Here is a 23,979-nt window from a genome sequence, read left to right as displayed (position 1 = left end):
ACTTCCTTACAAATTACAAAATTCCAGCCTTTAGATCTCTCAGATGAGGGATCCATATATAGATGTCTTGCAAGGGGGTGAGTCAGCTCTGGGTTTTTTATTAGTGTCATTTCACTGATAGTTCTTGGTTCCACTTGGAGATTTCTTTGATCTCTTACTCATCCCTGGGTGAATTCAGAGAGGCAAGTGTCATAGGAGAAGTTTCTAGAAGATTCCACTTAGCAAACTGTCTCTGCCATTTATCTCTTCTTGCTCATCGCACCCCACAGAAGGCTCATTCAGTATGCATCGCACCTAGCTAGTGTGGCAGTTAGTGTGCATCACACCTTGACCATGGAGCAATCAGTATGGTCCAGTTTTGGCCAGTTCTGAGTAGTTTTTCATGTGGAACTTCTGGGAAATGATGTAATCAGTTGACCATTATCCTTTAGGGTATGAAACAAAACTTTTAGGGATTAAAGAGCCCTTGGTTTATCGACATATGTGATTGGGGTTGCAGTGCCCAAATATGTCTATAACACTTGTAGGCCATAAATGCTTATTTTAATGAAATAATCATCTAGAAGGCTTGATACCCTCTCTTATTAGTTGTAAAAACACGCATTAGCGCATGCATTCATATCAAGTAACCGAATACCTATCAAACCATGGAAGGGATCCATAAAAGGAGCATGTCATAAAATAAGAGGTATACCACGCATGTAACCAACATTTAACCATGAAAAAATAGTCATAAAATCAGAGCTTGTGCTCATTAATCTCAATAGGAATCAACAAATAATAACATATGAAAATTCCAACCAAGTTAGGGACTTGCACGTACCACCCAACCATAGATTGGGATGAACCAAATCTTTCTTTCATCCAATCATCCCCACACCATATTCCAAGCATGAATGTGGGTTCTCATGGGATAAACCAAAATATAACCAACAGGGAATACATAGCTTAAACCACCTCCACCCTCAAGCCACCATGATCTCACCTAAACTGGTCCAGAGATCACCAACCAAAACAAGCTTGGATGCCTAGGATTTTCTTCACCATACCTAGGGGAATTTTCCTGTATCCACCCACCTATCAAGGGCTTCAACCATCTCCAACACCAACCTTTGGGATTTTCTTGATACCCCCTCACCCGGATCCAAAATCTTTCGACAATCGAAATCTCAACCAAGAATGAATCCCAACACACCATGGCTACCAAGGAAATGGCAAGGAAAGGTTGTAACCACTGTCAATCCAGGAAAATACCATGCAAATGAAAACAAAATAACCAAATAACTAAATGCATGCACCATGCATTCAAATCCTATCATGGAAGTCACACATGCAACTTGTTACTCGCAAAATCCTCTTGTTGTAGCTACTCTTCCAATATTCTTCTTGTGCTCCCTTTCTTTTCCTTTACTTTCTTGCTTGCTTATGTCCAAGTGCTCTCTTCTCCTTCTCCTCCCAAAAGTGACAAGCGTTTATGTTCATGCTAGAATATGACCAAGAGTAACCAATAGTGTTCATGAGTAGCTAAGAGATTCATAGAATGTTATCCCTCACCTTTTGTTTTTCTTTTCCTTCATTTTCCCTTGCATGCATATTCTTGTGTCTTCATCTTCCTTTTCTCCTATTTTCCTTTATTTCTTGAATTAATTGCCATTTATTTCCCTTTGCTAATGACAATTTCCATAGCAAATAATTAACCCCAGGTGATGCCCACTATAATGTTTTCCCCTCCATTTAGCTTGGAATTGTAGGTTTTATCCCCATACAGAAATTAGCTACATACAAATTCTAAAAAACAGAAACTAAATAATGGTGAGAGCATAAAACATAAAACAGGTATACACAGAGATTTCCCCTGGATCCCAAAACTGGGACTACCAAATTGATTTTTCATTGTATTCCTTTCAATGTTACAATACATATATATACATGATAAAGTATCCATAAACCCCAATCCATTAACCCTGGATTAGAACATAACTGTAGTTCCCTTGACCGGATATACAAAATGCCATGGAGAAAAAACCATCATGCCCAAAACCATGTGCGAAATCCATGCACAAAACCATAGGTAGGTCCGCCCACCTCATATAGGGCCCAAAAAGAATTCCCGGGGCGCTACCCCAGACTCCATGCAAGGGGGCTACCACCCCCCCAATGCATGGGGTAGTCATGGAAAGAATATAACACAGACCCAACATTCTCCCACTTGTTTTTTCCTTTCAATAGGAGAGCTTAGTCATTGATCTAATGCCCATTGTTTCTCTACACCAAGAGAACTGCTCAATGCTCACAGACTTTGTCAATGCATCTGCAGTATTCTTCAAAGTGTCCACCTTTACCATCAACACGTTTTTGCCCTCAACCATATCCATCACAAAGTGATATTGAACATCAATGTGCTTTGTCTTTGAATGATAAGAAAGGGTTCTTTGCCAAGAAAATTGCACTTTGGCTGTCACAGTCTATCCTTATATCTCATTTTACTAAACCCATAGTTTAGCACAATCTCTACAACCAAACTAATTCCTTGCTTGCATGAGTGGCTGTCAAGTATTCTGCCTCTGTAGCTGAAAGGGCCACTACAAACTGTCTCTTACTCATCCAACTGACTGCACCTCCAAATAGGTTAAACACATACCCACTTGTAGATCTTCTCTGATCAAAATCTCCAGGTCAGTCTTCATCAACAAAGCCACAAATGTCCAAAACTCTATCCAATCCTAGTCTTCCTTGGTAGCACAAACCATAATCACTAGTGCCACGCAAATACCTGAAAACCTGCTTCACTGTTGTCCAATGCTCCTTCCCTGATTTTGACATAAACATGCTCAATACTCCCACTGCATGTTGATGAGCACCAGTATTGCAGCAAGAATGTTGCAACTCCTGGGGCTACCAACTTTACTTTATCAACCCGGGGTTTGTACAAACTTGGAGGTGACAGTGTTGTATACACAAGCAGATGCAATGGGTCCATTCTTTGTCACTGCTGAGCTGACGATAGACCAGTATGTTTTATCAAACCAACCTTCTATTGATTCAAAAGAATTTTGATTACCAACGAAGAAAGGGGAATTTTGCACTAATTGGGAGAATTGAAATATTGTCTACTGTAGTAAGGAAAAACAGAAATAAATGCTTTGAACACACCATTCATCTAACTAATTGCTAAGAGATCTTGCTTCAGAAGAATTCTTAGCTAGCATGTTTGTAATCCTAACTGTCCTAGGCATGCAATCTAAAATAACCAAACATTTTACTGTTGTGCATATGAATGAACACAATAACTCTTTTTCCTTTTAGCCCTTTTTTTTGTGAAAATATGAATGCTAAATATTCTTGGTGATGTAGAAGGTGGGTTAGGGATGGTGGTGAAGGGTAAGATGACTTGGGAGGAAAGTAGGGGTTTTCTTCTATCTTCCTGTATTCTTTTTCCACAAATCGGCCTCAAACCATGCCACTACAGGTCGTCCTACAAGATGTCCTAATGCTTCCTACATGATGTCTTAATGCTCCTATAGGACCCCCTGTATTCCTACAGGACTTGGCCGAGAGGAATAGGAGTGATTTAGAAGGTGGTATAGGGCTTAGGGAAGGTGAATGATGGAAGAAATAAGGCAAGGGAGTGGTTAGGACTTCTTCAGAGTTCAAAACAGAGTTTGTAAGATGGTTGGATTTGCTCAACAAGCCTGGAAAGTTGATCTTATGGAACGATGAATTGGTTGAGCCACTTAGTGGCTTTTGGTGATCATGGATGGATAAGGTTAGGTTGGGGCTACTGAAATGAGATCTTCCTGCACTATTGAAACTCCTGCAATACATACAGCACTGCCATTTATCCATGAATCATGTGAAACCATAAAGATTTCCAATCAACTTAAGAAAACAAATTTTCATTATTTAGTTGCCTAGTGCATGCATGGAAATACTTGTAGAATATTTTGAAACACCATGATATCTAAAACAAAGTTGGAGATATCATAAATGACAACTGAAAAATATTCTTGGAACTGAAAAGATGCTGGCCTAAGTAGCATGAAACCCTAAATTCCATAAGAAATCAAAATTCTGTCTTTTTGGGGCTGAATAGGATTTTTTCCTCAAACCATGGTCCCTGAAGGGAGGAGTGAGGCCAAATCCACCTGCTATCAGCCTTTTTTGTATTCCTTTACCTCTCTAAAACTACTGCTAAAGCTATTCACAAATGGAAGCAAACTAATCCAACTTACCACTACTTGCAATGAAACAATGATAAAATCAATTCAACACTTAATCTATGAAATAACTTAAGCATACAAGTACAAGAAGAGGAGCCTTTGCTGCTAGGGTTAGGCCCTAACCCAAGAGCTTCAACCCTCTAAGTCAACTCAGTGTTGGATCAAGGAAATTCTCATTCTCATTATCATATCAGAAAAATTATATAGTAATGTTTTGCCACAAGACTTGAACTTGAAAATGCTTAGTGCTCTTACATAAACAATCTAAATCCTAATGAGGCTCTAGGCCTCCTTATTTATACAACTGAAGTCTCCAACAACTTACTTAAATATAGGGAGGCTTGGCTCCCAAACTCAAGATGAACTTGTTCTTAACTGTCACTGGCTCGATTGCCCATGATATCCATGACTCGACTGCTTGCAACTCTGAGCTAGTGTGATTTGATTGAGGAATATTCGAGTGAGTGAGGATTTAATGAGGAGGATCTATCTCCTATAATGTCTCCTCCTTGTCTCATTCGATTTCCTGCCCTTAATTAGCCAAATTTCCATGATTTTCTCTCAAAAACCTACAATCAGTGCACATTAGACCACTAGACATAACATCTTACTTTTACTCATCTCATTAAGCAAAATATAATTAAAACATGTAAGGAATTATGAGAAGAGTTTATTTTAATAAGCTTGGAGGTGTATTAAGGTCCATATAGTTACCCAATAATTAGGCTCATCATCAGCCCCTACTGAAAGTGTTTCTCATCCTCCATGTGGCCTATATCCTCCACTCCCTTTGATTTGGAAATTTGCATCCACTTGTGTGTTCTTTCCCTTTATTTTTCAAGTTCAAAGAATAAGGGGATGACAAACTTCTGTGGGATGACCCTACCCCATTCAATGAACCTGTAGTAAGAATTGAGGTTGTGTTGTGGACTAGCTTCCCTTAGTTCTAGGTCTTCCTTCTTTGTTTCTTGCTGACTGATACCTTCTTGGTCTATTTTTTGAGTCTCTTGTAGGTTTAACAAAGTTTCCTGTAGGATGGCCTTTGCTTCCTGTAGGTATTTCTGTGTCTCTTGTAGGAGACCTTTTCCCTCTGATGAGGCAGACCTTGTGACAGGCATCCTAACACAAGTTATGGGAGATTTGGGAGAGGCTTGTCCTGATGATCCTTCTCCTTGATTTTTCTCTAGAGGGGCTATCTTTTCTTGCTTCTTTGGTGAGTATTGAATGAAAATAGGAGTTTTGGTGGGTGTTTGAGGTCTTCCTTGCCTAATCCTTGTTCTCTTTCTTATCCTAAAGTATAGTGGTGTTTATCTTTGTCTCTTCCCTTTTGACTTCATATGTGTACTTAGGGCAGTAAGATCAGTGATTGCCTCTTTCTCTGTGGGTTCTGGAGATACCCTTGGTGATTCTTCCCCTTCTCTATCTTGAATTGTAGACCTCTCTTCTTCCTTCTGTTATGTTTCCTCTTTTCCATTCTCCTTCTCATCCTTGTCTTTCTCCTTCTCTTCTTCCTCTAGTTCCTCACTCTGCTCATCTGTCTCTTCTTCATTTTCCTCCTCTTTTTCTTCCTCTTTTTCCTCCTCTGTTTCCTCTTCATTTCCTCCTTCTATTTATTCATCCCCCTCACTAATAGTGGGGCTTTTGTCATATTCAAGAGCTTTAATTTCTCCCTCTTCCTGCATGTCTCTAAAATTTGTCCATGTAATAGGGATTCTTAGGTTTTGTAGAGCATCTTCTAGGATAAGTTTGATCAACCCATGATGGGCTAGTTGTTGATGTTTTCCCTCATGCACTTTGATGCTCATATCTATCATTGATTGAAGAAGAAAGTAGGGTATACTTAATCTGTTTTGAGGAGGTGTGTCTGCTCCAAATCTCAGTTCTTGGAGGAGTCTGAAGTGGTATCCATACACCACACTGTATCTCCCTTCACATGATATATATTTAATGAGGTGGTAACTAACTTCATTCCAAGGGCATGGAATGCTTTCTCTTCTGACCCCATTTTTTCTTCCATTGCCTTCTCCCCTTCCAAAAATAGTTTCTTCTTTGCAAGGGTGTCTTGTAGTTGCCTCTCCCCTAAATTTTCATACTTTTTTCACTTCTGGAGCATGAGGATTGTTGACATGACTAGAGAATGGTTCTATTGATTGGTAGGTGAGAGGTATAACCTTTAGGTATTGTCCCTCTGTCCTCTGTTCTCACCCTCTTCTATTTGTTTTTCTTTCTTTGAAAACTGTATATATACATATACATATATATAGATATATATATATATATATATATATATATATATATATATATATATATATATATAGATATATATATATATATATATATATATATACATACATATATAGATATATATATATTGAATTGACTTATTGTATGGATGCAGGGGTAACATGGAGTTGAAATGCATGGTGATGGTGTGGTGGAGTGAATATTTTTTTTTTGACACATGCTTGTCATTCCCTTGCTCTAGGATCACTTTTCTTTGGATTTCAAAGCCACTATAATTCCTACAGGAAACTCCTATAGGTTTTCTGGGAATCCTATAGAAAACAAAGAGCCTGTGTAAACTGAGCTGGAGGAGTTCATAAATGGAAGGATTGATGGAATAATGAAGAATACGAGATGGAGGAATTAAAATATGGATTTTGTAGGTCCTTATGCTCCTCTCAAGTTGTGTTGACCCTCCTCCTGCTGACCTGCAAACAACATTTTCAAATTTTTTTCCTTTTCTCTCCTTTTTTTTTTGAAAAAAAACTAGTCAGCCTCCAAGGAGCTTTTCATCCTAGTTGCCTGCCCTGGGTGCCTCAAAAGAGGGTTTCACAAAGAGATTTTTTTTTCAACACCATTGGGCCACCTCAAGAGGTTTTAAACCCAATAATGGGACTTAGGTGCATCATGGAGGTTTTCACTTGAGTCTCTTTATTTTTTCTTCTTTTTTCTCTTTTTTTTGTTTATTTTTTCTCTTTTTTTTAGGGACTTGATGGGGTGGAAGTTGATACTTGCTCTACCATCATCACTATCTTGTTGATGCGATTTATGAATTCTTGCCTTGAAAAGGGTTTCTTGTAGACCTTCAATCTATACTCATTGACAAGTAAAGGAATAGCCTCTATATTAATGGTTCTTATCTGTACCGAACCATTATCATGACATTTTTCTATGACATAATGCCCTAACCATCTAGTCCTTAAATTGCCTTTAAAATCCTTGTACCTAGAATCATACAACAAAGCCCAATCACCTTCTTGAAACTATTTGTCCTTTATGTTCTTGTCATGTCAGATCTTCCTTTGAACTTGAGTCACCTCTGTGTGCAGGAGGACCTGTATCCTAAATTCATCTAACCCATTCATTTGGAGCAATCTTTCTTGTTGTGCCCTGGTGAGATCTAGATCCAGTTGTGCTGCCATATTTAAGGTGCTGTATTCAAATTCAATGGACAACAGAGCCTTCTTCCCATAGACCATATCATAAGGAGTGAATCCAGTGGTGGTCTTCCAGGTTGTATTGTAGGCCCAAGTGGCCTCAACTAATCTATCTACCCAATCCTTTCTGTTGTTGCTAATCACTTTGGTCAGAATGCCTTCTAGCACTTTGTTGGTTACCTCCACTTGCCCATTAGCTTGTGGGTGGTAAGGAGTGGATGTTCTATGCTTGATCTTGTGTTGGATTAACAAATTTTCAACATGTGAGATGTAAACAGGCTGCGTTGATCAGTGACCAGTTCTCTAGGGTACCCAAACTTATAAAATACATTATCCCTTAAGAATTTAGCCACTTTCTCTTCTGTTGTTGCTTTAATGGCCTTGCCTTTAGCCCACTTGGTTAAATAGTCAATGCACACAATTATGTACTACTTTTGCTTGGATGGAGGGTCAATTGGTCCAATGAAATACATTCCCCACTTGTCAAATGGATCGAAAGTGACTTGAGGTTGCAGAGGCATTTCATCCCTTGGGGTCGGTTTCCCCATCCTTTGGCACCGATCACACTGACTAGTATACCTCCTCACATCTTGGTGAAGAATGGGCCAATAATAACCAACTTTTAGTACCTTGAATGTTTTTCTTTTGGCTGCAAAGTGACCTCCACAAGGCCCATCATGACAGGTTAGAAGGATGTCAAAGACTTCCTCCTCCCTGACACATCTTCTCGGAATTTGATCCGGGCCTAGTTTGAAGAGGTTGCCCCCAATGCAAGTGAATGGGGTGCCCTTCCTTACAATCTTTATCTTTTCCTTGGAGGACAAATTTGGTGGAAACTGTGCAGACACCAAGTAATTTTCTATGTCAGCAAACCATGGAGAGAAAATTGAAATAGCGAATAAGTGTTGATCGGTAATTGATCATCAACCATTCCTTCCTCACCTGCAGGCAAAGTCAATCTAGATAATAAATCTGCAACAACATTCTCCTTTCCAGGCTTAGCAATAATATTTAAATCAAATTGTTGCAATAAAAGTAACCATATAATAATCTGGGCATTTACATCAGGTTTATTCCTCAAGTATTTAATTGCAGCATGGTCAGTATGTACAAATTTTTGGTAACCTGTAATGTAATTCCTAAATTTGTTCAATGAATGCACAACAGCTAGGAATTCCTTTTTAGTCACTGTGTAGTTCAGTTCGTCTTTTGACAAATTCTTATTGATTAAGTAAATGGCATAAGGTAGCTTGTCATATATTTGGCCTAGGGCTGCTCCTATGGCTTTGTGAGAGTAATCGACATGTATATGGAAAGGAAGAGCCCAATTTGGGCCTCAGAGAATAGGTGCAGTAGTCAACTTGTCCTTTAGGGTGTCCAAGGCCTCTTGACAGCTTTCTGACAATAAAAATTCGAAGTCTTTGACCAATAACCCAAATACAGGAGAAGTTAATTTGTTAAAGTATTTTATAATTCTCCAATAGTATCTAGCTAAACCTAGAAAAATTCTGACATCCCTCTGTTTTTACGGAGGTGGGACCCTTTGGATGATGGCTATCTTATTTGGGTCCACTTGTAGTCCTTTATGGGATATTGAATGACCTAGAACAGTCCCTGCAGTCATCAAGAACTCAAATTTTTTTGGACTAAGGGACAAGTTCATTTCAATGCATTTGTTCAACACCTTACCCAACTTGGAGAGAGCCTCCTAGAAATCACACCCATAGGGTGTAAAATCATCCATATAAATTTCCATTGCATAATGGACTAGCTTGGCAAAGATACTCAGGACTTCCCTCTGGAAAGTGGCAGGGGAATTTCATAGACCAAAAGGAAGGACCCTATACGCGAAATTACCCCAAGGGCAGGTGAAGGTGGTTTTTTCCTAGTCCTCTGGGTTAATCTGGATTTGATTGTACCCATTGAACCCATCTAAGAAATAGGAAAAAAATTCCTTGCTAGGCCATCTAACACTTGGTCAATGAAAGGTAGAGGGGAATGGCCCTTCTTTGTTGCTTTGTTTAACTCCCTATAATCAACACAAATCCTCCACTTCCAATTTTTCTTTGGAACTAACACCAAAGGAGAAACCCACTCACTATCCGAGATAGGGTAAATGAATCTTGCATCCAACAACTTTTGTGGTTCTTCTTTGACTATATCCTTCAAAGCTAGATTCATTCTCCTTTGGGGTTGTCAGACTAGTTTGCAACCTTCTTTGATATAAGTGTGGTGAGTACACACCGAGGGGTGCACTCCCTTCATTTCTTTGTAACTCCAAGCAAAGGCATCCAGATGTTCCCTTAGCATGTTGCACAACTCTTCTTCTTGGTGTACAGAAAGAGAGGGGTTGAACTTCAAAGTTCTTTCAGGGCCAAATTCTATTGTCTTGACATGAGTAGGATTTGAATTAGCTAAGCATAGATCAATATGACGGTTTCTCTTGGTTTCCTTTAATAGTTCTTATAAGGACAAGGTGTTGGGAGTTGGATTTTGGAGTATGTGTTCAATCAAATAATCTTCATTTGGCTGTCCTCCTCTCATGGCAGTTTCTAAAGTATAGAGTTGGGCTTAGTAGACTTAATCTTCTTCCTCCTCTTCTAGCCATAAAGGTAAATAATGTTCTAAAGATGGTTGAGCAGGAGGGTACAAGACCAACTGCTTGGACAGATGCCCATTTTTTATCGTCATGTTTCCAACCCTGCAGCTGATGTAGGCATCGGTAGTGGCTAACCAAGGTCTCCCATGTGTGAGAGGATAACCATTAAGCTTGGCCTTAGGCTGGAGAACTAGGAAGTCTGCAGGATACTCCCAGGAGTCAATGGAGACCATCACATCCTCAATAATCCCCTCAAGGACTACTGTGGAATGGTCCACAAGATGCAAGACTGTTGTGGTATTTCTTAATGAACCCTGGAGATTTAGCTTAAGCATGGTGTCCTTAGTCATTACATTAGGGGCAGCCCCAATATCAATCAAGGTCCGTAGGATAATGGTGCCATTGATGTGCACATCTACTACAGGGTTTCCAGGGTCTAAATACTTTGGGCAAATTACTTGCCCCAACATTAAGTCGGACAACTATCCAATGACATTGATTGTAGAGGTGTCCCTTTTTCGCCTCCTTGGAAACACTTCTCTTTAATCAATTTGTTGTAAATAGGTACATCCTTAATGGCTTGGAGAAGTGGAATTTTGACACATAGATTTTTCAATTCACCCAGAAGTTCATTCTCTTATGGGGTAGGCTAGACTAGTTGAGTTAATATTTCAGGAAAGGGTGGTGGATTCACTCTAAGCATACTTTCCTCTCTTTCCTCCTCACTCTCCCTAGGTGGAGATGGATGTTGGTCGTCCAGGAGTACTCTCCCAGACCTTAGGTTGATTTCTTGATTTTCCATAGCATAAGAAGGGTAGGATGTCTCTCCACTGTATACTTGTTGTGCCTGTCTGTTCTTTGGGTTTAGATTTGGCTGGGCAGGCATCTGAGGTTGTTTAGACGGAGCATGGTGTAAAAGATGTGGTTGAGTAAGAGGTGAAGGCAATAAAGCTGGAGCATTGTTTTATGGGGGCCTTTAGCCCTAGGGTGGTGCATTCCACTGAGCCTACGGAGGAGTATATGGCTGAAATGGTTGGTTGGTCGGTTGGGAATGGTATTGAGGTGCAAAAGACCAAGGAGAAGGTGTAGACCAAGAGGGATGATCAGGGTGCCCCCAAGTGGGAATGGATGTGTTTTGTTTAGGATTGTAATATGAATAGGATGACCCTTGCATGCCCTGCTGGTACAGTTGAGGTGAGGTCTCCTTTTATTTATGTAGTAAACTTGTTCAGTCACCCCTTCAGTTCCCTGATACACATCGTTTAGTCCAGGTAGAGAAGGTCACTTATTTATGGAGTTTTTTTCTTCATAGACCGAGTAGATTTCGATAAGGTTTAATGGGAATTCATTCCTAGGGTGCCTCCTTATGCATCTAGGGCAGAAGATGGATAATGATCTCTCTGCTTCCTCCTGCTTTCTATTGATGTGCATAGTGTCCATCTGTAGGGCAAGGGTTTGCAGCATTTCACTCTTGAAATCTTCCAACATATTTCCAATTTCACCTTTTATGGATGTGTTGGAAGAGGATGAGCTAGCCATTGGTTGACTACCCCTACCCTTTTTCCTAGCTTCCCTAGAATGGTTCTTAAAGATAGTCTTGATATATTCATAGGGTAGCTAGTAGATTTCCCCTCCTGCTAGTAGGTTTAGGGTATCCAGAAGATCTTCCCTAACCCCCCTGAGTAGGACTAGCTTCAGTGACTCAGGATCAAGTGTGCACCTGGCCCTTTTGTAGCTAAGCTGGAATCTTTCCTCATAATCCTATAAGGATTCATCATGCCCCAAGGTCATTCTAAAATTTTCCTCTTTAGTGTATTTGGACCTTCAGTAGTCTCGATACTTGTTGTTGAAGGCCTGCTGCATTTGAGCCCAGGTGGTGATGTTATCCCCAGGTAATCCCATGAACCAACGCAAAGTTGCATCCTTGAGAGTGGATGGGAATAATTTCAATTTCTGATCATTAGTGGTGTAATCATAAGTTCTGCATATGATGACGAACTCAAACAATAAAGTATATGGATCCTTTGAGGTCAGCCCATGGAAGTGACTGTTGGGTTGTGTTATATTCTTTCCATGACTAGCTACCCTAGTTAAGCAGGGGGTTAGAGGAGGGCAGAGCCCTCCCTTTCATTGTGTCGATTGCGCGGCAAGGGCATCACAAGGGGGCCGACAACCCCCCCTGTATGAGGGGTTTTAGGGGGGCAGTTATCCCCCCTCTACAGGGTCTGGGGCAGCACCTAGGGGAAATTTTTTTGGGACCCAATATTAGGTGGCCGAACCTACCTATGGTTTTGTGCATGGTTTCCACACATGGTTTTGAGTGCGATGGTTTTCGGTCCATGGTATTGGATGCTTCGGCATGTATATATATGTATTGTAACATTGAAAGGAACATAATGAAAAATAATCTGGTAGCCCCGGTTTTGGGATCTAGGGGAATATATCTGTGTATATTTGTTTTATGTATTATTCTCTCTCTATTGTTTATTTTTTGTGTTTTAGAATTTGTATGCAGGTAATTTCTGTACGGGGTTAAAACCTACATTTGGTATCAGAGTTTTTTTGGCTTCAAGGGGACACCATTGTTGCTGAGGGGTTTCGCTTGGGCCTGTGGTAGACCTTGTTTAGTGGGAGATCTGCGGGATCGATTCTGGTGGTGAAAGAAGATGGCGAGGAGTGGAGAGATAGAGATCGAGAAATTTAATGGTCAGAGTTTTGAGTTTTGGAAACTCAAGATGAAGCATCTGTTGGTGGATAAAGATTAGTGGATCATGGTATATCCGTGTACTAAACCAGTGAGAGTGTCCGATTAAGAATGGAAGAAGTTGGATCGGAAGGCAAAGAGCAAAATACGATTGTGTGTCTTAGATTCAGTATTGTTGAATGTATCAAGGGAAGCTACAGCGAAGGCTTTGTGGGACAAGTTAGGTAATTTGTACCAATATAAGTCTCTGGTGAATAAACTATTCCTACGGAAAAAGCTGTATAGCCTGAGGATGAAAGATGGAGAATTGGTGACAGAGCATCTAAACACATTTAATATTGTGGTAAGTCAGTTATTATCTATTGATATTAAAAGTTTAGATGAAGATAAGTGCATCAGTTTGTTGTGTTCTCTACCAAATTCGTGGGATAGTCTAGTTATTACAATAGGTAGCAATGCAACTGCCTTGTGTTTAGTCAATTTAGTATGTCCTAAATTGCTACATTAATTATCAATCCGGGAGTCGTAAACTAATGAAGTGTGGCGCACTATATGTGCAAGACAACCTCTTTCTTACTTTTTATTGTTTTCAATTTTATTTTGTTTTGGGGTTTTGTCTTTGTTTGTCTCCTAATGCAAATGGAAATCCTATTCCTAAGTTTTAAGAATACTTTAGAAGGCAAGTATGGATATAGATTTAAGACAAGGTTTTATGTCCCTTATGATAACTTCCAGAGCTTAACACTTCAAAGGATCTCAAAACATACTAGTGATAAAATTAGTACTTGAATAGGAATGTAAATGTGCAGCTATTCAAATCAAACAAACGATGAAATACTGATCATGAAATCACTGTCTCTGTTGCTCATCTAAATATAGAAATAAAAGTTAAACTATTGCACTCAAACAAACCAAAAATTGCAGACTAATGAAAGTAAGATCAATTGACTTCACTTATAATCCGATAGCTCGCCAAGTAGCTTTTTAGGGTTAAGCCATGGCTCCGGAGATAACGTCAAATAACATGAAGAATTGATATCTAAATTACCTACTTGCAAATGAAAGTAAAATCAAGTCACTTCACTTATAATCCGATAGCTCGCCAAGTAGCTTTTCAGGGTTAAGCCATGGCTCTGGAGATAACGTCAAATAACATGAAGAACCTAATATCTAATTGCAGAAATGAAAGTAAAATCAAATCACTTCACTCATAATTCGATAGCTCGCCAAGTAGCTTTTCGGGGTTAAGCCATGGCTCTGGAGATAACGTCAAATGTCATGAAGAACTTGATATCTAATTACAGAAACGAAAGTAAAATCAAATCACTTCACTCATAATCCGATAGCTCGCCAAGTAGTTTTTCGGGGTTAATCCATGGCTCTGGAGATAACGTCAAATGACATGAAGAGTTTGATATCTAAACTAGCTAACAACATCAAATAAATAAGACTGAAATCAAAGTATAACTGAAATTGAAAAGCTAAAAAAACAAAGTTAGCAGAGAGGCCAATCTCATGTCACTATTTGATGCAAAAATTATATGAAAACGCTCGAGCATAGCCTATCCTAAAACACACTGATCAGTGTTAGCAAAAATATACAATGCTGGAAAATCATGTACAAGAACGAAACATTAACACCATAAATGAATTATGAAATACATATACATGTGAACAAGCTAAGAAATATTTACAATGGAAATAAGAAAACGATACATGAAGACTTTATAGAAATAAAGAAACAAAACCTCAGCCAACAGGGGCCCTCTGCACGGCCTTGGTTAATACGCTGTCAATCCAAAATTACTCTCAAATAGTAATAAGAAACAGAGTCTTTATATTGCAAAACAAAGGAAGTATCCTCTCGTTACAACAACAAGACTAATGCTACAGCAACAGTATATAAACTAACAGCAAGGCTGTCAAAAACTAGCTACATGCATTTGCAAATGCGTTATTTATAGAGGAGATTACATAACTGTTTTTTCTATGAAAAACCTTCAGCAGAGGACACATAAAAAGACAGAACCGATGAGCTTAACGTCTTTGTTGCCATGATCATTCAATATACAAAAGTTGGATGTTGGATTTGCGTCATGGAGATGGTCTACAGTTGTCAAAAGGGATCCACGGATCTAGGAACGGTCTCGAACCTTTCACGTGCTGAAAACAAAGACCTGTTTGTTGTAGGACTCCTTGTTTTACCGTCGTTTGACCAAGGCTTTCCTTTACAAATTTGGCTGAACAGATAGTACCTGGTCCATGTCCAGATCATTCCTGAACTGCCCACGTGCCTCATTTTACTTGCTGACACCTGTATCCTATAGATCAATAAAAATAGTTGTGGAATCACGAGTCAACTACGGAAAGTGGCTGTATTCCGCAGCTGATGAGAAAAATCCAAGTCAAATAGCAAACAAAAAAATATAGTTAGAAAACCACTTAAATGCACTCTTAGAATCAATATGTAATTATCTTTGATAGCTTATGAGGCACTGGTGAGGGGCAAAAGGTCTAGGAAAGTATGTATAAGAGAGGTAGTTTTAGGGCACAACACCTTGCAGTTTGATGAAATAGTCTCATCCTTGCTGATGGAGGAGATGAGACGGAAAAATATGGAGAGCTCGAATGGTGATGCCTTGTCTGTACGAGGATAGTCCCAGAACAGAAACAAAAATAAGTCATCGAGTGGGAGATCTAAATCTAGAGGGAGATCTAAATCTCTAGGAAAACCTATAAAGGTGTGCTAGAAATGTGGAAAGGAAGGGCACTACAAAAGGGACTGTAAATCTAAAGCTCCTGAAAAAGGAAAGGGATCTGATTATGCTCCTTCTAGAGAGGCAAAAACCACCTCAGATGAAGGTGGGGATGTGTACTTGGCTTTTTCAAGTGCACATGTAGATCATGAGGCATCATTGATTGACTCAAGTGCATCCTTTCACTTCACTCACCATAGAGAGTGGTTCTCCGAGTATGAGAAATATGATGGTGGTGATGTCTTCTTGGGGGATGATAGGAAGGCTATAATCATTGGTCATGGAAAAAACAAGTGTTCTGCATATTCCTGCATTAGCCAACAATTTGATTTCTGTAAGCAAGCTTGATGATGCAGGTGTAAAAACAGTGTTCGAGAAAGACACCTGCAAGATGGTTCAGGGAGCATTAGTATTGATGCGGGGAGTTAGAATTGGAACTTTGTACAAGCTACAAGGTAGCACTATTGTTGATGGGTGCAATAGTTCTATGGTTCCTGAAAGTGGAGCAGAAAATCTAGTGGTCTCTGGAGAAAAGACCATGTTATGGAATCAAAGGCTTGGACATATTGGAGAGAAGGACCTTCAAATACTTCATGGTAAAGGTATGGTAGAAGGGATGACTAATAGCTCTCTGGATTTTGATTTCTATGAAAATTGTGTATAAGGGAAGTAGAAGACTAATCCATACACACTTGAGCAAAATGGAGTTGCAGAAAGAATGAACAAGATGTTGATGGAAAGGGAAAGAAGCATGCTTAGTGGTGTCGCGTTAGGACAAGAATTCTGGGTATAGGCGGTGGAGACTACATGTTACCTGGTCAACAGATCACCTTCATCAGTGATGGAGGATAAGACTCAACAAGAGATATGGACTGGTAAGAAAACCTCTCTTTCACATCTGAGGGTATTTGGATGTGATGCATATGTACATGTTCCAAAGGAGAAAAGAACAAAGTTGGATAGTAAATCTGAAAAGTGCATCTTTATTGGGTATAAGGATGGTTTAAAAGGTTATAAACTTTGGAACCCAGTAACAAGGAAGGTTGTGTACAACCGAGATGTGGTGTTCAGAGAGGTGAAAGATGTTATCAAATGTGAAGTCCAACCAAAGGAATATGAGAATATAAGGTTTGAGCTAAAGAAGGAAGAATTAGACTCTTTAGCAGAAGAGGAATCAGAAGATGAAGAGCCACAAAGTCCGATTGTGAGAAGATCAGTTCGAGAAAGAAGGCAATCAGAAAGGTATAGTCCATCTTCTTTCTATTCAAATTTTGCTTTATCTATTACTGATGATGATCCCAGAACTGTAAAGGAAGTAGTAGATTCAGAGGATGGAAAACTCTGGAAAGAGGCCATGGTTGATGAAATGACATCTTTGCACAAAAATGAGGCTTGGGATCTAGTGGAGTTGTCGGCTGGAAGGAAACCCATTGGCAGAAAATGGGTGTTCAAGAAGAAGACAAATGTAGAAGGAAAGGTGGAGAAATACAAAGATCAGTTGGTAGCAAAAGGTTATTCCCAGGTGCCGGGAATTGATTTTGGTGATATTTTTTCTCTGGTTGCCAAGGAAGATTCTATTAGATTACTTTTATTTGTTGCTGCTGCTTTTGATTTACATGAAGAAGGATCTGGAAGAGGAGATCTACATGAAGCAACCTAAAGGATTTGTGGTGAAGGGTAAGAAATAACTAGTATGAAAGTTCAAAAAGTCTTTGTATGGGTTAAAACAATCACCAAGGATGTGGCATCAGAAATTTGATACATTTATATGGGGACTTGGCTTCACTTGAAGCAAAGAAAATCATTGTGTGTATTTTAAATTAATTTTTGACCGTGTTATTTATCTGGTCTTGTATGTGGATGATATGTTGTTGGTTGGAAATGACAAAGAAATTATCTAGGATTTGAAGACCCAATTGTCCTCCAAATTCGACATGAAAGTTATTGGTGCTGCAAACCATATTTTGGGCATGGAAATTAAAATAGATCGGGAAAAGTGGAAGCTCTGGTAAAACCAGAGGAAGTATGTCGAGACAATACTGCAGAGGTTTAATATGCAGGATAGTAAACCAGTGAAGGTTCCTATTCCTGTAGGTGTAAAGTTATCTGCTGAACAGTGTCCCAAGACACAAGAAGAGGAAGAGGACATGTACTGTGTTCCACATGCAAGTGCAATTGGTAGCTTGATGTATGCGATGGTCTGTACTAGACCAAACATTGCACATGCAGTGGGAGTATTGAGCAAGTTTATGTCAAAACTAGGGAAGGAGCATTGGAAGGGAATGAAGCTGGTTTTTAGGTATTTGTGTGGAACTAGTGATTATGGTTTGTGCTACCAAGGAAGACTAGGATTGGACAGAGTTTTGGATAATCGTGGCTTTGTTGATGCATAGGGCTAGAGATTTGGATCAAAGAAGATCTACAAGTGGGTATGTGTTTAACCTATTTGGAGGTGCAGTCAGTTGGATGAGTAAGAAACAATCTGTAGTGGCACTGTCAACTATAGAGGAAGAATACATGGCAGCCACTCATGCAAGCAAGGAAGCAGACTGGTTGCAGAGATAGTGTTCAAGTATGGGGTTAGTACAAGGAGCTATAAGAATAGACTGGAATAGACAAAGTGCAATTTTCTTGGCAAATAACCTTGCTAACCATTCAAAGACAAAGCACATTGATGTTCAATATCACTTTCTGAGGGATATGATAGAAGAAAAAAAGGTGTTGCTGGTAAAGGTGGACAGTATGAAGAATATTGCAGATGCATTGACAAAATATGTGAGCTCTGAGAAGTTGTCTTGGTGTAGAGAAATAATGGGCGTTGCAGGGCTACATAAATGACTAAGCTCTCCTGTTGCCCCCTGTGGAAAGAAAAAAACAAGTGGGAGAATGTTGGGTTGTGTTATATTCTTTCCACGACTAGCTGCCCTAGTTAACCGGGAGCTTAGAGGGGGGCCGAATCCCCCCCTTTCATTGCACTGATTACGCAGCGGGGGGTCACAAGGGGGGCGGCAGCCCCCTTGTATCGCAGGGTTTGAGGGGGGCGATTATCTCCCCTCTACAAGGTCCGAGGCAACGCCCCATGAAAATTTTTTTGGGACACTATATTAGGTGGGTGAACCTACCTATGATTTTGTGCATGGTTTTCGCACATGGTTTTGGGCATGATGATTTTCGGTCCATGGTATTAGATGATTTGACATATATATATATATATATATCTATATATATATATATATATATATATATATATATATATATGTATTGTAACATTGAAAGGAACATAATGAAAAATCAATCTGGTAGTCCTAGTTTTGGGATCTAGGGGAAAAGCTCTATGTATATTTGTTTTATGTGTTATTCTCTCGCTATTGTTTATTTTCTGTGTTTTAGAATTCGTATGTAGGTAATTTTTGTATGGGGTTAAAATCTACAGTGAGGAAGAGCAGAGGGGCTTATGTTTTTCATCTTGTCATCCCCATTGGTTTCTATGATGGGAAAAGCACCCTCAGTTCTTTCTCTATCTCCTCTATCATTTCTATTTTCATCCATTAGGTCAGTTGGAATGGGTTCTCCTTCTTCTTCTCCCCCTATAGGCTCTTCAAAAATCTCTGGTTGTTCACCTAAGGGGTCCTCCAATTCACAACCATTGAAGAAGAGGGAAGGTTGGTTGTTTGAAGTGGTGGGGGTATTTGGTAGAAATTTTCCTAAGTTATCCCTATTCCTACGAGGCATGAAAGAAGTGTTTTTGTTTTGTTTTGTTTTTCAAGCTTTGAGACTAATTGCAGAATTGAAATAACAAACTGAATGGAAACTAATTGTTGAATGAAATCTCACTTGCAGAATGGAAAAGAAAGCAAACCAACTTACAATTACTTTTGTAGAAATGAAGCTAATAGCAGAATGAAAGAGATAAGAAATGGAAGAAAGAAAGAAGAAATCACATCTTACTCAGACACCTCCCCAACAACGATGCCAAAAAGTGATGAGCACCAGTATTGCAGCAAGAATGCTGCAACTCCTAGGGCTACCAACTTTACTTTATCAACCCGAGGTTCGTACAAACTTGGAGGTGACAGTGCTGTATACACAAGAAAATGCAATGGGTCCACTCTTTGTCACTGTTGAGCTGCCAATAGACCACTATGGTTTCTCAAACTAGCCTTCTATTGATTCAAAAGAAGTTTGATTACCAATGAAGAAAGGGGAATTTTTCACTAATTGGGAGAATTGAAATATTTTCTACTGCAATAAGGAAAAACTAAAATAAATGCTTTGAACACACCATTCATCTAACTAATTTCTAAGAGATCTTGCTTCAGAATAATTCTAAGCTAACATGTGTGTAATCCTAATTGTCCTAGGCATGTAATCCGAAATAACCAAAAATTTACTGTTGTGCATATGAATGAACACAATAACTCTTTTTTCCTTTTTGTCCTTTTTTTGTGAAAATATGAATGCTAAATCTTCTTAGTGATGTAGCAGGTGGGTTAGATATGGTGGTGAAGGGTAAGATGGATTGGGAGGCAATTAGGGGTCTTCTCCTATCTTCCTGGATGCTTTTTCCACAAATAGGCCTCAAAACAAGCCACTACAGGTCGTCCTATAGGATGTCCTAATGCTCCTACAGGATCCTCTGTATTCCTACAAGATTTAGTCGAGAGCAATAAGAGTGATTTGGAAGCTGGTATAGGGCTTAGGGAAGGCAAATGATGGAAGAAATAAGGCAAGGGAGTGGCTAGGACTTCTTCAGAGGTCAAAACAGAGTTTGTAAGATGGTTGGATTTACTCAACAAGCCTGGAAAGTTGTTCTTATGGAAGGATGAGTTGGCTGAGGGACTTAATGGCTTTTGGTGATCATGGATGGATGAGGTTAGGCTGGGGCTACTGACATGAGATATTCCTACACTATTGAAACTCCTGCAATACATACATCACTGCAATCTATCCATGAATCATGTCAAACAAGAAAGATTTCCAATCAACTTAAGAAAACAGAATTTCAATATTTAGTTGCCTAGTCCATGCATGGAAATACTTGCAGAATAATGTGAAACACCATGAGATCTAATACAATGCTGGACAAATCAGAAATGACAACTAAAACATATTCTTGAGAACTGAAAAGATGCTGGCCTAAGTAGCAGAAAACCCTAAATTCCATGAGAAATCAGAATTCTATCTTTTTGGGCTGAATAGGAGTTTTTCCTCAAACCATGGTCCCTGAAGGGAGGAGTGAGGCCAAATCCACCTGTTATCATGCTTTTTGGTATTCCTTTACCTCTCTTAAACTATTGCTAAAGTTATGCACAAATGGAAGCAAACTAATCCAACTTACCACTACTTGCAATGAAACAATGCTAAAATTAATTCAACACTTAATCTATGAAATAACTTAAGCATACAAGTACAAGAAGAGGAGCCTTTTCTGCTAGGGTTGGGCACTAACCCAAGAGCTTCAGCCCTTTGAGCCAACTCATTGCTGGATCAAGGAAATTCTCATTCTCATTACCATATCATAAAAATTACATAACAATGTTTTGCCACAAGACTTGAACTTGAAAATGCTTAGTGCTCTTACATAAAATATCTGAATCCTAATGAGGCTCCAGGCCTCCTTATTTATACAACTGAAGTCTCCAACAACTTCCTTAAATATAGAGAGGCTTGGCTCCTGTTGTAGCCAGCAACACCCCCCCTTTTTATTCAATTAAGTATCAGCCATGATACTGGATGAATGGGGACCCTTAGTTAATTTTTAGGAAAAGCAAGAGTTTCTTTTTGAAGTCACAATCATACGCTTGGAAAAAGCCTCTTAGATATTTTTAAAACCTTAAGGTCGCATTGCAAAAGATATGAAACACCTTCATTTCCCTTTTTATGCGCAAGATCCTCGTATTAATAATGACATCGCGTCACAAATTGGTAACGCTCATGAAGAAAATTTTAAAGATCCCCCAATCTGTGATAACGCCGATCGCTAGATCGCATATCGCAGAAATGAGCCAAGCAAGATTTTGTGAATATCAAATTCTTGCGATCTGCGATATTGCGATCGCTGCAATGCCACATCCATGTGATTTGTGATGATGTGATTAGCGATCGCACGACATGCGAGGTTACGTCAGCAAATCATAAATCACTTCGGTACGAATCCTTTGGGCGCGCCATTCAAAGAAAAGGCCACTTTCTATAATATGACCCGAAATCATGCGCTTTTAATGATAGTAAATGAATTAGTTGTCAGTTATTAAGTGGATTAAAGACGCGTGCCTTGGTAGAGATTTGCTTCATGTAAGGTGGCATATTTGATTTATCTCTTGCATTTAACACTCTGGATCAGTCATTTCCATTTCACTCGTAATCTGCAGGAACAAAATGCGAAGGCGACTCAGACAGAAACGCAAGCGAAATGGGAAATAAGAACAAAGCTCAAAGCTCCGAAGCAAGGGAGAAGACCAAGGAGATGGCACCCCTGTACACAGACACAGCCTGCAACAAAGACGCAGGGATATCAAAATGGGACGATATGTACAGGCTGCTAGAAGAAGAAAAGCCTAGAATAATGAAGGTGACTGCTGTTGCAGGCGCTCCACGCTCTTCTGAGTTGACCTTGGAGGACCTAGCATGTTCATTCCTCCACAGAATAGCTGCAAGACCCAAAATTCTACCATACACAGATATGATCAAATGGATATTGGATGATGTAGAATTGAAGGGCAGACAATTCAAAGTTCATGGACATGGGCTTGTAGGATCGTTTTCTGCGCAAGGTTTGAAACTTATGTATCATCTTCCCGAACCGCAAGCAACCTATCATGCAGAATTCGTTAGGAAGTTCGTGGCGGAGAATCCAGATCTATCAGACACCAATAAAGAATGGTCTAGAAGAGATGAGCCGCTAAAGAAGGATAAAAACGGTATGTACAGCACTGGTTCCCTCACTTCTCCATATTGTTTTGTTGCGGCTATGCTCTGTAGGTTATTTGGGATGCCAGATATCAACAAGTTTTCATCTGAATGGCTGCCATTAATTGATGCTGCCACTAACGCCGAAATCCTAGATTGGGCCAAAATCCTTTCTGATACTCTATACACGGTCGTTGTCAATTATCGGTCTAAGAGATCCTTTTCTCAAAGGGTCTATCCTCCTTTTTATCTGTCTGCCTATATTATGGATTTTGTTTGTCTTGTATCTAATTTTCCTGTTATGGGTTGGAAATGGAATACCCAAGACCCATTGCCCATCCATGTTTATCACAAGACCTTATGGGATTCCCAGTTTGCCCCTCATTTTTACCAGATTTTCCATGGGGTTATTTCGCCCCTATATAGAATGATATACGATAAGGACCCCCCAAGGTGCTCCCCCGAGGCCCAAATTGACATCATCCCCGTCGCAAGATGGTTTGGGGAAGAATGGTTTACTTACATTAGAGTTTTTGGAAGCACTGTACCTCCACATGTCCTACCCCTATATATCCCTGATAAACTTTTGGCCCAGGAAATCGCTTATCAAACCTGTTCTGAAGGTGGTTTAACCAAGGACCTAAAGGACAAGAAGAAGGGCATTTGGCCTCAATTTCCTGTCACTTGTGGGGCCTTCTCTTTGTTCGATGTAGGACACGCTTTTGGCGAAGTGGAGAATGTGATGTGTCTTCAATTATTTAAGTTCCCAGCGAGGCCATTCGACCCAAATAATGTGGCCCAAGAATTCACAATGAACGTTAAGATAAGAGTGTTCTCTGGAAAGAAAGATCTGTTTGATGATCTCTTTCAAAGTAAGAGCTCGCTCAAAGAAATTTTGCAGGAAGCTCAGTCGAGGTTGTCTTCAGGTGACCTCCAGAAATTCATGTTATACAGAGAAAGAAGGCTGGCTAGTATTCCACTAGAGAGGCTGCAAATACCTACTAGAGAACTGACTCCGAGCATCATCCTGAGTGAAAACACCAGCACTTCCAGGTCTAAGTCCAACGCCGCACAAGAATTATCTGAGCATCCTGAAGAGTCTGGTAACGAACAAGGAAAAAACGAAGAAACGACCAAAGACACAGCTCAGTCGAGTGCAATGTCTCAGCAGCAAGTTATCGCCTCACCACCAAGAGATGTCCCCCCTCCTGTCATCGAAGCACCCCTTGTCGCAACAGATCTAGATAAAGAGTGGGAAACCTTCAATGAATTAATTAATCTTGAAGGGCAAGTCCCGAAGACACCTGTGAGCAATACACAGGTGGTGCAAGAAGTCGTTTCGACCATGGTC

This window comes from Pinus tabuliformis, chromosome 2_1, assembly GCF_031772625.1.
Source record: "Pinus tabuliformis cultivar Carrire ecotype Pingquan chromosome 2_1, CPIR1, whole genome shotgun sequence".
NCBI lineage: Eukaryota > Viridiplantae > Streptophyta > Pinopsida > Pinales > Pinaceae > Pinus > Pinus tabuliformis.
This window is presented reverse-complemented; position numbering follows the sequence as displayed.